We start from the raw sequence: 14,973 nt of genomic DNA on the forward strand, positions 1-14,973 counted from the left end.
GTGCTGCCCTCCCCTGCTCCCCGGCCCTTCCCGGGCGCTGCGGCGGGAAGGTTCCCCTTGTTGCCTCAGCCCCTCGCGTCTGGGATCTGCGTGTGACTCAGGTCCTGGCGCGTCCGCCTTTGAGCTCGGAATCCATCGTGTCGGGGAGCGTCAGGGTGGGGCCTCCACTTCGCTGGCACAGGTGGTGCAGGTGCCGTGGAAGCTTCTGGAATAAGCAGGCCAATTCCCCGCTTGCAGCGTCCTCGTCTCGGCAGGGCTGAGCCCATCTGGTCACCAGGTTCCCTGTGCCTTCGGGAATTCTTCCTGGAAGGTCATCCTGAAATCTGATCTGCTACTTTCCCTAGGAATTCTGCGAGCATTTAATAACATAAAAATTCCCTTTTTGCCCAAGAAGCGTAGTGGGTACCCCCTCCCCCCTCTGAAAAAATCTGTCCATGGAAAACCGCCAGTGTGACTATTGGGAACAGAGGTCCAGACCTAACGAAGTCGAGGACTTTGAGATGAGGTCATCCTGGGTTGTCTGGGTGGACTCTTAATCCGATGAGAACGTCCTTGTAAGAAGAAGAGGAGACAGGCACAGGGGAGGAGGCCGTGTGAAGGCGAAGGCAGAGATGGGGCCATGCAGCCACAAGCCAAGGAAGCCAGGGCAACCGGAAGCTGTAAGAGGCAGAGAGGATCTCCCTCTAGAGTCTGGAAGGAGTGCGGTCTTGTGGGTACCGTGATTCTGGACTTCCGGTCCCTGAAACTGTGAGAGAATAAATTTCTGTTGCTTTAAACCCCTTGCTGGTGATACATATGGCAGCTTCAAGGAGCTAATAGACTAGGTTGAGAGGATTCTGTGCTCTGCGGTGGAAACGCCCCGTACAAACTGTCCCCTAGTTGTCACAGCTGCAGTTAGCGCAGGGCGTGGCGACAACAAAGGCAGCGAAGGCGTGGGGAGGGCGTGGGGCTGTGACACTGCGAGGCCTTGGCCTTGGTTTCCCAGTGTCACTGCTCCTGGGGCCGTCTGTGAAGCTGTATCACAGGGCCACCACTAACGGTCCGTCTGTCCATCCCACTTCAGCTGCTGGCGTTTTGCAACAACCAGCCAACCGCCGATGGGGGTGCCCGTGACAAGGTGTCTCCTCTCGGAAATGGCATCCTGTCTTCCTTGCTCCAGACCAAGGCAGCAGGTAGGACTAAAGCCTTTAACGTCCAACAATGTCCTCAGGCACTGTCTGGGCTCGTCTGCACGTCTAACAGCGTGTTGCCTGTGTCCCCCGCTCCCTGGGACTGACCGTTTCTGTCTTTGTCCGTTGGGGCTGCTGTGACGATGCCACAGGCTGGGGGCTTAAATAGCACACATTTGTTTCTTAATGATTCTGGAGGCTGCAAAGTCTAAGATCCAGGCTCTGACAGGGCTGGTGTCTAGTGAGGGGTCCTTGCAGGTGTGCAGACGGCTGACTTCTCCTTGTGCCTTACCCTGGCAGGGAGCGAGGGAGAGAAGAGGTCATCTCTGTCTGTTCTTAGAAGGGCACTAATCCCACTCATGGGGGCTCCACCCTTGTGACCTAATCACCCCCCAAAGGCCCCACCTTCAAACCCCATCCCCTGGGGGTTAGGCCTCAACATGTGAGTTCTGGGGACACAAACCTGAGGTCCACAGCAATCACAAAAACAGCTTTCCTGACCTAAGCAGACACATACAGCAGGCTCCCCACCCCAACCCTACACCCAAACAAATGGCCCAGTGTTCCTCCCAGAGATAAATTCTGTAGCTTCGTTAAAATACTAGAAAAAGGTGCAGGCAACTTGTAAGAACAGCGCTTTCCTCGCCTCACATTATTGTTCTTCAAGGTTTTGAGGGGACGAGACCCCAGGGGTGTTCTCTTTTTGGCTCCCCGCTCTAACCCGGCAGCCTACCCCTCATTCTAACTCTGGCTGACCCTCCCAGACTCCCCTCTCCCGTCTCTTTGTGCTCCCAAGTCTCCTGCCTGAAGTTCCCTGGTAACAACAAGCAAACGAATGCCCCTAGTCTTGCTAAGGCTTGAAAGAAGAACTTTCTGGAAAATCCTCCAATGTGTTAAAACGTGGGGTGTTTTGCTGAGACCGGAGGGACTACAGGCCGTTCAGCCTTTCATCTCTTCTCACAGATTCCATCGTTAGCAACAGGTATTTAATTTTGTGTGGCTTCTCTCTTTTCTGAGCAGCGTCTGTGCACAGCCCAATCACACCACATCAGCCTAAATACATCGAAGGGGCTGCCAGCTTTCCACTTACGTGATCTGTTTTATTAGTTTGTCAACACGCTGTCTGGTAGAAATTGCTGCTGACAGTGGGATGAAGTGTCCCCAGGCCAGCAGCCGCTGTCACAGGGCGGCAGCAGCAGTGAGAGCGTGCCAGGCGGGGCTAGCTCCAGCGCTCTGCTTCTTGTGTTCTCTCCATGTCAAGCAGCTGGTAAGACCCCCACCCGATCAGGGCTCAAAGGGCCTCAGAGGGTAGAGTCACCTGTGGAGACAGAACCACTTAGGAGAAATGAACCAATCACTTCACTGGCTTCGTGACCCCAAGAAAGCAACTGGGGAGCTCCAGTTGGCCTCGGGCCACAGAGGGGACGGGGCTGAGTACCATGATGGGGAAACAAGTGCCCTCCCCTCTTTGGACGTTCTCCTCTGCCTGTCCTCCATCCCGCACTGGCCTTCAGGATAGAAATCCTGGAATGGAGAACCCAGGCTCTTGCTGGGGTGAGCTGTGTCTAGCTGACCCGATGAATCGCGCTGGTACAGAGAGGCGATGTGCAGTGGAAAGCAGGAGGATCACAAGTAACTTCAGGTGTCAGGACTCAGGTGACAGCACACAGCTGACCCCCAGAGCCTGCCCGGATCTACTCACCTAGAGAGAGGCTCCTATAATAATAACGTTTAATTCACTGGATGCTTATCTGAGGGCCAACCGTGTACTAAATGCTCTTCCGAGCATTTGATATCTTTTCACCCATTTGGTGCTCGATGACCCCGAGAGGCCAGTGCACTTACCGCCCCCTCTTGCAGGCTCTGGGACCGAGGTGTTTAACCAAGGGCAGGTGAAGCAGCTTCTCCAGGGCTGGGGGGGTGCGGCGCCGACGCTGACCACGTGGCCTGACGTCCGGCTGCGATGCTCCGGACTCAGGACCGCCCTGCACTTCTCCAGGGCGTGTTTGTGACATTTGTTCAAGTTCAGCCTGAAACTGATTGGGAAATTGAATTCACAGGCGATGCCAGGCAGCCCGCTGTTCGTCTAATTAACCCTGAGGCCTTGGAGGTCTGAGGTTACACAAGCTCCGTGCTCCTGGCTGAGCTCCCGGTGAGAAGAAAGCGCAGAGACGCTGGAGCAGACGGCCTCTGTCTCAGGTGGACGTGAGGCTCGCCGTGCAGCGCACAGTTTAATCTCCCCTCTCCCGTGGAAAGCTCATCAGATAAAACATTCCATGAAAAGATTACAATAAACAAAGAGGCAGCAGAGCAGTGAGGTGATGGGCTTTGCAGTCAGGGTGGAGCCGCAGGCCTGTCACGCAACCTCTTTGTGCCTCAGTTTACCCCTCTGTGAAACGGGAATAATAGTTTCTACCCCTAAATGTTGTTACACGGGGGTTTTAAATGAGTCAATATTTGTAACACTTATAGGAGAGTCAGGCCCTTGGTTAATGCTGTATAATATTTGCTAAATAAATAAAAATCACCACATGACCCCATCTGTGGGTTTGAGACAGTTTTGGCTTTTTTACCTTGTGATTAAATTTATTTATGTTAGACAATTTCTGGTCAAACAAATTAATAATCAAGTCATCCATGGAGCCACAAAGACCGAAAACTGTACAGGCGAGTAGGACCGAACAGCATCACATTCTCCTGTGTCAGTCACGACTCTGCACCTCCTCACATCCCCTGGTGCCCGGTGTCCTGCCCAGATCCGCCCTCATGGTACACCCTGGCTGCCCCCATCTCCACGGCTGCCACCAAGGACTGTGGCTCTTTGCTGACCCTGCCCTTTCTCGGCTCCATCCCTCTCTTGCTGACCCTGAGACACCCCAACACCCTGGACCAGGGATCTGGTGTCTGCATGGCTGCCTTGAGGGGCCCAGCAGCACGATCTGGAGCACAGGGAGCCACTGACTGTGACATGAGAGACAGGAGAGAGGAGGGGGCCTGAAGAAACCTCCTCCCCCTCCAGCCCCAGCTGCGGGGCCTGCGCTGAGCCCGTCACTCTGACCTCCTGTCCGGCGAGGCCCCGGGGAGCTGTCCCTCTGTGGCGCGGCACGGCCAGCACGGTCCTGCACTGTCCTGGGTGGGCTTCTCTGCTCCCCTGGCCTCGCTTCCTTTTCCTCACTCTCACCACTCTTGGGGGAGGCCTGCAGCTCCCCAAATCCAGGGGTGCTTCAGCTTGGCTTTGGTTCTGGTTCCTAGGAAACCTGGTCCAAGCTTCCTCTTTAACCCCAGATTGTCCTTCCCTTGTTTTGCCACACTTGGTCTGTGCTTCCAAACCCGGCAGGTCCCCTGTGGACACACCCTTCCTCTTCCCTTCAGAGTCCAGCCCGGTCCAGAGTCAGTTTGAGTTTTAGGTCCTCTGGTACCCATGCCCACTGCCATCACCCTGGTCCAAGCCTCCTCACCCTCCTCCCCGGCACTCACCTTGACCTCTGCTCTCCAGCTCTCTCACTACTGGTCCCGAATATCTTCCACCTGTTGGATAAGTCATCCTCTTTCTCAAAAGGCCCTTAATTACCCTCCAAGCTTGCATAGTCACCTCAAGGAATGTCTCTGAGATTCTGCCCAGTCTGCCTGAACTTCCTCTTCAGAGTTGTCCCATGTCAGTCTTTTTTTCAGCCCATCTTTCCTGAATTACCTTCCAGGGATAGGCCCTTGGTGATGCCGAGGATGCCAAGGTCCACAACGCAGGGCGGTGCATCTGGCTTCTGGGGCTGCTGCAACAGTCACCGTGAGCCTGGTGGCTGGAAACAAGACGAATGCGTTCTCTCTCAGTCTGGCTGCCAGAAGTCCGACACTGAGGTGTGCGCAGGGCTGGCTCCTTCTGGAGGTTTGAGGGAGCATTTGTTCCGGGTCTCTTCCCGCCCGGGGCGGCTGCCAGCCGCCCTTGGTGTTCCTTGCCTGGTGGCCGCATCCCTCCCACCTCCGCCTCACTCTTCACATGGCCCCTGTGTCCCTGTGTGTGGACTCCCCCTCTTCTTACTCTTATCAGAACACGGATCATTGGGTTTAGGACCCACCCTGAATCCAGGGTGACCTCATCCAGAGATTATCCTCCACTTAATCACATTTGCAAAGACCCTATTTCCAAATAAGTTCCCATTCACAAGTACCGGGGTTTAGGACTTGGACGTATCTTTTTTGAGGGGGACCCAATTCAACCCTCTGCAGTCAGACAGTCAGAATATTCTCTTCTCCTCTGTATTCTCGGGAGTTAGAAGTTAGGCATGTCAGCCGTCCTGCCCTCGTCAGACTTGCTCGCCTCCTGGAAGAGCACTTCCTTCCCTCATCATCCATCCTTCAAGGCACAGGCCAAATGCTGCCGCCTCCACAAAGCCCTGCCTCCTCTCCTCTCCCTCCACTGAGAGTGTGCTCAGGTTACCTGTCCGGGATTTTACCCCTAAGACCGTTTGAAGGCAAAGGATGTCTGTGGTACAGCCCCTTTTCGGTGGTGTGTACTCAGTAAATGCTGAATGCAGTGAGAACTCAGTGCTTGAAGATGACACTTTTTGAAATTCTTTGATGTAGATTCTTCTTTTGACCAAAAATGCAGTTTAGATGTTAATTAAAACCAGTTGCATGAATGATCCTCATTAACTGTCTTAACCCTGGAAGTTTTCTGAGAAAGAGAGAGGCATACAATAGTTTGTATTTAGTAAGTAACATACCATTTTTTTTTAAAAGCAAATATATCTTTGCTCTTAAATCCAATTATTCAACTTCGTCTATTAAAAAGTCTTGAATGCCATAGAAGACAAACTTACGGTCACTGGGAGAAAAGGGGATGGGACGAGATAAACTGGGAGTTCGAGATTTGCAGATACTAATACATATAAAATAGATAATCAAGTTTATACTGTAGAGCACAGGGAACTATATTCAATCTCTTGTAGTAACTTACAGTGAAAAAGAATTGAAAACAAATACATGTATTCAAGTATCCGTCTGACTGAAGCTTTATGCTCTGCACCAGAAATTGACACAACATCGTAAACTGACTGCGCTTCAGTAAAAAAGCTAAACTGTAAACTGTAAAAATAATAAAATAATAAAGTCTTGAATGTAGTCAATTTTAGATGTTTCTTCTTTTTTCAGCATAACAATGTTGATGAGGAAACCCCCCAATTGAATACAAATGAAAATGTATCCTGGCTCATGCTGCTTCCTGCCTGTTCCTATTTGTTTAAAGTAACCATCTGTAGGCGCAGTGACCCACGTGTCATCGTGATGTGCAAACATGAGTAGCAGCTGATCCCGTAATTTCTTACATTGAGAAACTTTCCTGGGTTCTTCTCAGCTACATCTGTTGCTACAAGTTTTACTGAAGCGTTCATGGCTTGGCTTCTGTATCACTAAGTCTTCGGCATTGGTCAGGACGGCTGTGAGCATTTATGGACAGTTCCTCAGGTGCCTTTCTCTAGAGAGATGGCCAAAGTTCTTCTCATTTTGACACAAGATGTGACACCTATCCAGCCCTGAAACAAGCAGAGGGGAAGCGAGAACCCATGTGGTTGCTCTTTACAGAAAAGATTGGAGAGACATTATTTCAAGCTTTTGACCTTTGTTTTAAAAGAATAGATGTTTTCAACTGATACTAAATGCACGTAGCAAGACATGCCTGACGTTTGGTTCTTTTCTATCTTTGAGAAGATATTCTGCCTCTTAGAACTAAATTGGCGACATAGCTCACATACTGTTTTGGACTTTGCTTTGTTCTCTAACAATGTATCTAGGAGCTTTTTCTATCAAAGTTCTATTTAAGTACAGAACTGCTACATTCTCTTTTACATCTGCCTAAGTTTCTTAGCAGGAATGTACCAACATTTATTTAACAGTTACATACTGAAGAACTTTTGGTTTTTGAATCTTTTGTTCATACAAATGGGTGTTGCTGTAAAGATCCTTGTAAATACACCATCTCAGATGAGTATGCACATTTCTGTAAGATATATTCTAAAAACGTGTTTGCTGGGTCAAAGTTGACATGCTCCTCAAACTTTGGATCCTACTGCCAAACCATTCTTCAAAGAAATTGCACCAGTTTATACTCTCACTGGTAATATGATGGTACCTGTTTCTCCACATGCCCACCAGCGCAGTGTACTACCAGACAGTTAGATTTTTGTGACTCTAATAGGTACAAAATTGTATGTCCCCCAAGTTTTAATTTGCATCTCTCTTTGGGTGAGGTGTGTTCATTTGCTTGTCTATTCCTTCTGCTAATATTAGTTGAGGGCTCACTGTGCACAGGTACTGTCCTGTGCACAAGTAATGTAGCCCTGAACAGACTGAACCCCAAATTCCCTGTTCGCAAGAAGTGAACATTTTAGGCAGAGGAGACAGGCAAAGGAGAAGTAAATATGGGAAATATAAGATGGTAATAAGTCCTATGAAGACAAAGAAACCAGGGAAGGGAGCTAAAGAGTGCGGGGGAAGGGGGATGGCTTGTAGCTTTCAACGAGGGTGAGGGAAGGACCCCTGAGTAGTTGCCATTACCGCAAAGCCCTGATGGGGGCGGTAGGGAGAGAGCCACGTGGGATTCCAGGGAGACTATCCAGGAAGATGGGGCAGCAGGCATAGGGGCTTAGAGACGTGCTTGGCATCTGTGCCAAAATCACTTGGTTATGCTGTGGATTCTGTGGGTCAGGAATTTGGACAGCCACAGCGGGGATGTTTCTCTTGCTCCTTGGAGCTGGGGGCCTCAGCTGGAGAGCATGAGTAGTTGGGCTAACTTGAGGTCAAAAGCTGAGATTATCGGAGGCCTCTTTGCTCACACGTTGGCACCTGGGCTAGGAGGACTTGACAGCGGGGCTCAGGGGGACTGTCAAGCAGGGTGCCTCCATGTGGCCCCTCCATAACACCTGGGCTTCCTCCAGCTCAGTGAGGAGCTTCTGAGGGAGCACACTCTGCGATCAGATGTTCCAAGAGCACCAGGTGGAAGCTGAAGGGTTTTTATGACCTAATCTCAGAATTCATAGTCTGTTGATCAAAGTAGGCACACACCCAGGGGAGGGGCACGGGAGAAATGAGGTCATATCTAAGCTGGAATCTGACCAGATATCTGGGTACCATAGTTTGGCCAAGTTGACGGACAAAATTCACCACCACCGGCAATATTGTTGCTGCCACCTTTGGGAAAATCTTCCACGTCATGCTTGAGGGAGAACAAGGAGGCCAGGACAGTTGGAGTGAGAGCAGTGGGGGGCAGTGTGATAGGAAAGGAGGTTAGAGAGGTTGTTGGGGTTCAGATGTTTGGGCTTTGGAGCCACTGGACTTTGGCTTTGACTCTGAGTTGGGAAACCAATATAGGGTTATATTTAAAAAGGGTTACTTTGCTTGCCTCATGAGGAATAGTACAAAGAACAAGTATGGAAAAAGAGGATTCAGTTAGGAGTTGCAAGAATCCAAGTAAAGGTCATGATGGTGAGAAGTGGGTAAGATTTCAGATCCTTTCAGAAGACAGAGTCAATAGGACGCATTGACATATTAAATATGATGAGGGGAAGTGAAAGAAAAGAATCAGGGTGGTTCCAAGTTTTGAGTGAGAAATGGAAGGACAGATTGGAGAAATTTTTCATATGTTTCAGAATCATTTACGTTTCTTGTTCTGTAAACTGTTTTATTATATACTGTGCCCATTTTTTCCTATTGCATTGTTGGCTTTTTTCTTAAAGATTTATTGCAACTCATTACGTATTAAGAAGATAAAAACTTTTATTTGTGAAATAAATTGCAGATATTTTTTCTAGTTCCCCATTTGTTTTATAACTTTGGGCTTTACTGCATAGAATTATTGTTATTATTGTTTGCTTTCTGCAGTGTGTTTATCTGTCTTTTATGACGTCTGAATGGACATGCTCTAATATTGTTATGGGAATGAGCAAGATATGTGGCCAATTTCTTTGCATAGAAACATTTTCCTTTTCCATTATGATTGGAAAAAAATTGTGTAAACTAAGATTTAGGAGTAATAATTGTAATTTATAAGTTTATAAACACAATTTTAAGCACTATCTTTACCATTTCTTCTGAAGCTCTATAAACAGAACAACTCTGTATTAAACTGGCTTGAATTGATTTTTTTTTTTTGCCTAGGGACAGTTTCTATTTAATGCTTTTCTCCCTGTGTAAGGGTCACACTTCCCTGCTTCTTAGGATGCGCCGTAACTGTGTTTCACTTCTTGCTGGTGTGGGGCCTTTGGATCAGGTGGCGGTAGCATTAGGGTCTCTTCAGGTCTTTCTTGGACACACACATAGTTATTCCCCAAATCTTCCTCTTACGTTTTTTGGCTAGTCTCTTGTTCGTCCCCTTAGGCAGCTGCAATGTTAAACACTTGCCACCGGTTGTTTTAAACCAGGCCTGAATTGACTTTTGATTCCTAGCTTTACTCTTTTAAAAAACGTTTTTTTACTTGAAGTATAGTTGTTTTACAATGTTGTGTTAGTTTCAGGTTAGACTTAGTTATATATATACATACATACATGTATAACTAAAAATTAAATTTTTTTTGTTCCAGTTCTGTGAAAAATGCCATTGGTAATTTGATAGGGATTGCATTAAGTCTGTATATTGCCTTGGGTAATATGGCCATTTTAACAATATTGTGTCTTTCAATCCAAGGACATGGTATATCTTTCCATCTGTTTATGTCGTCTTCAATTCCTTTCACCAGCATCTTATAGTTTTCAGAGCACAGGTCTTTTTCCTCTTTAGGTAGGTTTATTCCTAGGTATTTTATTCTTTTTGACGTGATGGTAAATGAGATGGTCTTCTTAATTTCTTTTTCTGGTACGTTGTTGTTAGTGTATAGAAATGCAACAGAATTCTGGGTATTAATTTTGTATTCTGCGCCTTTACCGAGTTCATCAGTGAGTTCTAGCAGTTTTTTGGCAGCATCTTTAGGATTTTCTATGTATTGTATCATGCCATCGGCAAACAGTGATGGTTTATTTCCCCTTTTCCAATTTCGATTCCTTTTATTAATTTATTTTTTCTCCGATTGCTGCGGCTATGACTTCCAAAATTATGTTGAGTAAAAGTGGCAAGAGTGGGCATCCTTGTCTTGTTTCTGATCTTAGAGGAAATGCTTTCAGCTTTTCACCATTCAGTGTGATGTCAGCTGTGGGTTTGTCATATGTGGTCTTTATTATGTTGAGGTATGTCCCCTCTGTGCCCACTTTCTGGAAAATTTTATTAAGAGCTTTTTCTACATCTATTGACGTAGTCACATGGTTTTTGTTTTTCAGTTTGCTAATGTGGTGTATCACATTGTGTGGTTTGTGGATATTGAAAAATTCTTGCACGCCTGGGATAAATAGCACTTGATCATGGCAGCATGATCCCACTAATGTATTGTTGGATTTGTCTGGCTAGTATTTTGCGTCTGTGTTCATCAGTGATACTGGCCTGTGATTTTCCTTTTTCTGTAATATTTTTGTTTTGCTAGCAGAGTGCTGGTGGACTCATAGAATGGGTTTGGAAATCTTCCTTCTTCTTCAGTTTTTTGGAATAGTTTCAGAAGGATATGTGTTGACTCTTCTCTAAATATTTGGTAGAATTCACCTGTGAAGCCATCTAGTCCTGGACTTTTGTTTGGTGGGAATTTTAAAGTTACTGATTCAATTTCAGTCCTGGTAATTGGTCTGTTCATATTTTCTATTTCCTCCTGGTTCAGTCTTGGGAGATTGTACCTTTCCAAGAATATGTCCATTTCTTCTAGGTTGTCCATTTTATTGGTGTATGGTTGCTTGCAGCAGCCTCTTGGGATCTTTTGTAATAAGATGGTGTCAGTTGTAACTTCTCCTTTTCCATTTCTGATTTTATTGACTTGGGCTCTCTCCCTTTTTTTCTCAATGATCTGGCTAAAGGTTTGTCAATTTTGTTTATCTTTTCAAAGAGCCAGCTTTTAGTTTCATTGATCTTCTCTATTTTTTAATTCTCTATTTCATTCATTTCTACTCTAATATTTATGATTCCTTTCCTTCTACTAACTTTGGGTTTTGTTTGTTCTTTCTCTAGTTGCTTTAGGTGTTAAGGTTAGTTTGTTTATTTGAGATTTTTCTTGTTTCTTGAAGTAAACTTGTATAGCTATAAACTTCTCTCTGAGAACTGCTTTTGCTGAGTCTCATAGGTTTTGGGCTGTCATGTTTTCATTTTCATTTATCGCTAGGTATCATTGATTTCCTCAGGGATCCATTGGTCGTTTAGTAGCTTACTTTCTAGCCTCCACGTATCTGGTTTTTGAAAAAAATTTTTTGTAGTTATTTGTAGTCTCATAGCATTGTGGCTGGAAGAGATGCCTGATACGATTTCTGTTTTCTTAAATTTACTGACTCTTGTTTTGTGGCCTATTATGTGGTCTGTCCTGGAGGCTGTTCCTTGTGCATTTGAAAGGCATTCTGCTGCATTTGTGTGGAATACTCTATAAATGTCGATTAAGTCCAATTGATCTAATGTGTTATTTAAGGTCTATGTTTCTTTACTGATTTTCTATCTGAAAGATCTGCCACTGATGTAAGTGGGATGTTAAAGTCCCCTACTATTACTGTATTATTGTCAGTTTTTCCTTTTATGTTTGTAAATATTTGCCTTAATATTGAGGTGTTCTGTTGGGTGCATATATATTTGCACTTGTTATATCTTCTTCTTGGATTGATTCCTTGATCATTGTGTCATTGTGTAGTGTCCTTCTTTTTCTCTTGTAACCATCTTTATTTTAAAATCTATTTTGTCTGGTGTAAATATTGACACTCCAGCTTTTTAAAAAACTTCCATTTGCACAGAATACCTTTTTTCACTCCCTCACTTTTAGTCTGTATGTGTCTCTAGATTTGAAATGAGTCTCTTGTAGGCAGTAAATGTATAGGTCTTATTTTCGTACCCATTCAGTCTGTGTCTTTTGGTTAGAGCATTAGCCTGTTTATATCTAAGGTAATTATTGATATGTATGTTCTTATTGACATTTTGTTGTTTTGTATTTGTTTTTGTAGGTCTTTTTCCTCCTTTTCTTCTTTTATCCTCTTGTGATTTGGTGACTATCTACAGTGTTATGTTTGGATCCTTTTTTCTTTTTTGTGTGTATACCTATTATAGACTTTTTGTTTGCAGTTACCGTGTTTTGGTATATCAGTCTGATTAAACTAATCTAATTAAACTGTAGTGGATTATATTTGACATAAAACATCCAGTGCTAAGTATTTATGAATTCAGCTTTATAAGATTAACAAAGCATTCATTTGGGAATGTGTACTTTTCAAGAACACATGTCGCACAGTCTTTTACCTTTGTAGTAACAAACATCATTTACATACTAATTTCTGATTTCACTCTGGATTTGAATTGCATGAAAATGGACCTGCACTTTTTCTATAAGTTTGATAAGAATTGAGCTCAACTCTTCTTCTCAATGTGTTAAATTCAAGGTACCTATTAACAACATTTAAGGTACATGATAAGGAATCTTGAAAGTTGGGAAATGCCTCTTGCATCTTGCTAACAGTCTTCTAATTCAGTTACATCACTTAGAGACAAATAATAATTATGTAAATGTTCATACCATTTTCTTCATAATTGTAGTTCTTACCACTAGACTTAGTCTATCTTGGTCATTTTTCCTGCTTTTTCAACCTGAGCACTAGCAGCACAATCCATTCCTGTTTTCTCTGAACTGACTTCTTGTGGGAAAATTGGATTCCCAAGAGACTATGACTTCCATCTCGCTCTTTCTGACTCTTCTTATCTCTTGCTTTGAGGAAAACAGCTACAATGTTTTGAGCTTCCCATTGGAATAGCCCAGTTGGCAAGGACCTGAGTACAGCCTCTGACCAACAATCCACAAGGAAAGAATCCTGCCAGCAATCAAGTGAGTGGGGAGGTCTTTCTCCAGTTGAGCCTTGAGATGACTGCCACCTGTGAGAGACCCTGATGGAGGGGACTCAGCTAAGATACAACTGGAGTCCTGACCCTAAAAACTGAAAGATGATAAATGTTTGCGACTTTAAGTTGCTGTGTTTTGGGGTAATTTGTTATGCAGCAATAGATAACTAATACACCTCCACCACCAATATATAACTCATGCATCCTTCTGCTGGGTGACTCTCCTTGTGCTCCCTGAAGCACAGGTTAGCTGTTACTTCCTTTGGGAAGCCTCATGTCTGAGACGTGGTTAGTTGTGATTCTCTCTGCTCCCCTGGCATCCTGGCCAAGGGCTTTGGCATCCTCATCACAGAAAAGTTGCCTGTTTCTTGTCTGTCCTCAGGGTTTCGTGAACAGGGTCTCTTCCCTACTGTTATTTATTCTGCCCTCTTCCAAATTGATCAGGATGATTTCTCAACAGGGTGTTTAGGAAACATAAGAACATGGAAAAGTTGTTAAGACTGTGATTTAAGGACCTTAGGGAAGTCACGGGAAATATCCTGCAGAAATACCAGTGGTTAGTCGTGAGAAGGTTGACCTTTGTAACCTTCTGTGTGTTTGTTCCTCAATCCCAAACAGTGCCGGCTCTGTGTCCATCACTCCGACACCTCACTGTCCAGCCACAATGCTCACCCTCAGTCTGTGATATTTGATCCTGGCTCACAGCCAGTGCTGATTTATTAGAGCCAGACAGTAGTGCTAGTGAGATTCTCCCAAGAGGGAATCTGTAATTTTGAATGTAAAAGCTCAGGGAGTTGGAGGCCCTGGGGCTGAGTCAGGGTGTGATATTGACACAGGGCACGTCTCCTTCTAGCTGGAATACAGAGCAGCTCTAATGAGTTCTACAGAAAGCAATTTCTTGGGACCTGGGTATGAGAATATGCTAGAGACATCTGCAATGGATAGTGCAGCTGAGAATACACACGTGACCTAAGCTTTGTGTGGAGCTCTGCTCTTGAGCACAGCGATGCCAGGGTGCAATTAATCCACTGGCAGCGTTGACACCTTGATAGGACTAAAGCATGGTTCCCACTGCTAGAGATCTTCTCAACCTGTTGGAGCTTCTCTGTCTGTTTCTCTAGGATTTTCTTTGATATTATTACCTTCTCTACATTGTCCCCTGCTAAGCTGGTATTGTGTCTCCAGGAAACCCTTGTTTGTTTGGTAACAGGTAGATTTCACTGAATCCTTTCCATCTTGGTGGGAGCAATTGTCTCTTTACTGAATGAACACTCATGCTGGATTTGCAGTTTTATTTTCTGCCTGCCTGTTAGCAGGACCACAGGCGGAATCAAAGGATGCCTTCCATGTGATCATGTTAGTCTACAACGTATCTGTCAGAGGTTGCTTTTGCTCCATGAGGCAGACAGCTAAGTACAACAGCCACACCACACAGGTTTTGTTTTGGTTTTATCCTTCATGTAATGAGGAGCCTGGAGGGAGGCGGCCCAGGATCGGTGCCAGGCACATAGTATCAATATCCCCACCTTCTTCTGTCTTTCTGCTCCTCAGATGATACTACAGCCTTATTCCAGGTGGGAAGAAGGGCAAAGTTGAAAGGCAAAAGGCCTTTACCAGCTGAGTTTGTCTTTTTTGTCAAGAAAACAGTTTCCTGGATGTTGTGTCTTCACACCACTGTTCAGTGATGCTGTCTCCTCCACTGGAAGGTGAGCAGTGTGAGGGCAGGGATCACCTCATGGTGTCACTTTGTGTTCTCAGTACCAATCCCAGGGACCTGCACAATGAATGTACCAAATGGATAAGAGATAAGTGGGTTCCTTATCCCTTATGCTCCTGTGGTCTGCAGGAGAGCCCTGGGCTGGAGGTCAACAATGG

The 14,973-nt window shown here is 45.4% G+C and overlaps 1 long non-coding RNA gene across 2 annotated transcripts in view; it reads left to right on the forward strand.

Annotated features, from left to right (window-relative positions):
- Positions 1-1,059: 1,059 nt before the first annotated feature.
- The window catches only part of LOC141575770 (uncharacterized), a 29,724-nt gene continuing 15,810 nt past the window's right edge, over positions 1,060-14,973 (forward strand). For both annotated transcript variants that reach the window (XR_012503576.1, XR_012503577.1), the window contains exon 1: positions 1,060-1,172. This is a non-coding gene — a long non-coding RNA (uncharacterized LOC141575770). The remainder of the gene's footprint in view (positions 1,173-14,973) is intronic.

This window comes from Camelus bactrianus, chromosome 3 (assembly GCF_048773025.1).
Source record: "Camelus bactrianus isolate YW-2024 breed Bactrian camel chromosome 3, ASM4877302v1, whole genome shotgun sequence".
Classification (NCBI taxonomy): Eukaryota; Metazoa; Chordata; class Mammalia; order Artiodactyla; family Camelidae; genus Camelus; species Camelus bactrianus.